Here is a 3,312-nt window from a genome sequence, read left to right on the forward strand (position 1 = left end):
ATTAAATTTTAAATCTATAATAATAAGATATTATTATTACCAGCTTTAACTGGGCTCTGTCTCTAGTCTGGTCCCCTGAGTTAGTCAGGATAGGAGAGGCTCTGCTGCAACAAGGGATAAGCCCTGGAAGGTCAGTGACTTGATGCAGTAAATAAGCATTCTCACTTGAACCATCATCTGACACAAGTCAATCTGACTTCTTCCACCTTTTCTCTGCACTCTCTGAAACATGTGGCTTCCATGCTCTTCACAGAAGAGGAAGACATGGAGGATTTTGGAACTGTAAGGACTTCCCTGGTGGCTCAGACGGTAAAGCGTCCGCCTACAATGCGGGAGACCCAGGTTCAATCCCTGGGTCGGGAAGATCCTCTGGAGAAGGAAATGGCAACCCACTCCAGTAATCTTGGCTGGAAAATCCTATGGATGGAAGAGGGTGGTAGGCTACAGTCCATGGGGTCGCAAAGAGTCGGACATGACTGAGCGATTTCACTTCTTCACTTCAAGTCTTAGAAGTATCTTACAAATCTCTGCCCATATCCATTTGGCCAGAACCCCATTCTGTGGCACCGACCTAATTTCACAGAAGGCTAGGAAATGTAGAGCAGTTCATGAATATTTGATATGCACCGCATTCTCTGCCACACATCCTCCCATCCTTCTGGTCTTTCTAAAGCATAAATATCACCATGTCCCTCTCGTGTTTATAATACCCACTCCATCACAGTTGTCTGATACAATCAGTAGCTCTTCCACTAGTTTTCCTTCCTTTTTCCAATAGCCTTTTGGGGAGGAGGCTTTGTTTCTCTACACTAAGGAATTAAAAATTCAGTTTGTAAACAAACATTCTTGCCTTGCTCATCTCTATCCTCTCTCCTTCAGCCCATACAACCATCACCAAACAATAAATATTTTTAATGTGTTTAGTGAACCTTCTAAAAAAATTAATTCTCAGATATTTCCCAGGAATTGAGGTTTTAAAACATATAGATGGTGGTTTTTCACCACATTTTTGAAGCACATATAAGCCAAGCGTTAATACTTACTTTAAAGAAGAAGAAACCAAGACTCAGAAAACCCATATGGAGAGTAGTCCCAAAGTCTAGGTACAAACACAGACTTGTTTGTCTCAAAAACTAGTGTTTCTTTAAATAAATTGAGAGGACTTCCCTGGAAGTCCAGTGATTGAGATTCCACACCTCCAAAGTAGGGGGCACAGGTTTGATCCCTGATGAAAGAATTAAGATTTCACATGCCATGTGGTGGGGCCTAAATAAATAAATAAATAGAATATACAAGAAATAGATAAATGAATATAAAGCATACATTTAATAAATAAATTCAGGAATGATATTATAACCTCCTATGGGAATAGGGATTTAAGGGCAATTATAGGATTATAAAAGTCACTCAGTCATGTCCGACTCTTTGCGAGCCCATGGACTTAGTCCATGGAATTCTCCAGGCCAGGATACTTCTCCAAACAATCTTCCCAACCCAGGGATCGAACCCAGGTCTCCTACATTGCAGGTGGATTCTTTACCAGCTGAGCCACAAGCGAAGCCCTTTTCATTCCAATCCCAAAGAAAGGTAATGCCAAAGAATGCTCAAACTACCACACTATGGCACAATCGCACTCATCTCACACAGTAGTAATGCTCAAAATTCTCCAAGCCAGGCTTCAGCAGTAGATGAACCATGAATTTCCAGGTGTTCAAACTGCATTTAGAAAAGGCAGAGGAACCAGAGATCAAATTGCCAACATCTGCTGGATCATCAAAAAAGCAAGAAAGTTCCAGAAAGCCATTTACTTCTGCTTTATTGACTATGCCAAAGCCTTTGACTGTGTGGATCACAACAAACTGTGGAAAATTCTTCAAGAAATGGGAATACCAGACCACCTGACCTGCCTCTTGAGAAACCTGTATGCAGGTCAGGAAGCAACAGTTAGAACTGGACATGGAACAAAAGACTGGTTCCAAATAGGGAAAGGAGTACATCAAGGCTGTATATTGTCACCCTGCTTATTTAACTTCTATGCAGAGTACATCATGAGAAATGCTGGACTGGAAGAAACACAAGGTGGAATAAAGATTTGTGGGAGAGATATCAGTAGCCTCAGATATGCAGATGACACCACCCTTATGGCAGAAAGTGAAGAAGAACTAAAAAGCCTCTTGATGAAAGTGAAAAAGGAGAGTGAAAAAGTTGACTTAAAGTTCAACATTCAGAAAACTAAGATCATAGCATCCAGTTCCATCACTTCATGGCAAATAGATGGGGAAACAGTGGCAGACTTTATTTTTGAAGGCTCCAAAATCACAGCAGATGGTGACGGCAGCCATGAAATTAAAAGATGCTTACTCCTTGGAAGAAAAGTTATGACCAACATAGACAGCATATTAAAAAGCAGAGACATTACTTTACCAATGAAGATCCATCTACTCAAGGCTATGGTTTTTCCAGTAGTCATGTATGGATGTGAGATTTGGGACTATAAAGAAAGCTGAGTGCCAAAGAATTGATGCTTTTTGACTGCAGTGTTGGGGAAGACTCTTGAGAGTCCCTTGGACTGCCAGGAGATCCAACCAGTCCATCCTAAAGGAAATCAGTCCTGAATATTCATTGGAAGGACTGATGGTGAAGCTGAAACTCCAGTACTTTGGCTACTTGATGCAAAGAACTGACTCATTTGAAAAGACCCTGATGCTGGGAAATATTGAAGGCAGGAGGAGAAGGGGACGGCCAAGGATGAGATAGCTGGATGGCATCACCGACTCGATGGACATGAGTTTGAGCAAACTCCAGGACTTGTGATGGACAGGGAGGCCTGGCGTGCTGCAGTCCATGGGGTCACAAAGAGTTGGACATGACTGAGCGACTGAACTGAACTTATAGGATTATGATGGCCTTTGTGTTAATCTATTCTCCTTTTCATGTCTCCTCAGCCTATGGTGGTTTCTATTAGTTCCAAAAATCCCAACCCTTGCTCATGTCTCAGTGACAGGTTGGGAGCAGCTATCATAGAGTAAAGAGAGGAGCTGAACAACTCTCCACTGATTATTAGTTCAATTGAGAGAAAGATTTTTACTCTGAAGGTTTCAGATGTAATACCTATGTCAAGGGTCATTTTTAACTATTTGTTTATGTATCTATCTTCCCTAGTAGACTGTGAGCTCCTCCATGGCAAGAGTCAAGTCTTATTCATTGCTTCATCCATGGCATTACTGTATTTGAAATGAGTCTGTTCCTTCTTATAAAGGGTCTATGGCAAAAAGAATGGAAAAGAGCTATTGATCCAAGGATTGCCAAAAC

At 41.4% G+C, this 3,312-nt stretch overlaps 1 non-coding gene across 1 annotated transcript; it reads left to right on the forward strand.

The window, feature by feature from the left end:
• The first annotated feature begins 291 nt into the window (after positions 1–291).
• Positions 292–363, forward strand: TRNAC-ACA (transfer RNA cysteine (anticodon ACA)). Its single transcript has one exon. It is a non-coding gene; the product is annotated as a tRNA-Cys (tRNA).
• Positions 364–3,312: the final 2,949 nt, after the last annotated feature.

The sequence above is a fragment of the Bos indicus genome, chromosome 14, assembly GCF_029378745.1.
Source record: "Bos indicus isolate NIAB-ARS_2022 breed Sahiwal x Tharparkar chromosome 14, NIAB-ARS_B.indTharparkar_mat_pri_1.0, whole genome shotgun sequence".
In the NCBI taxonomy this organism is placed as follows: domain Eukaryota; kingdom Metazoa; phylum Chordata; class Mammalia; order Artiodactyla; family Bovidae; genus Bos; species Bos indicus.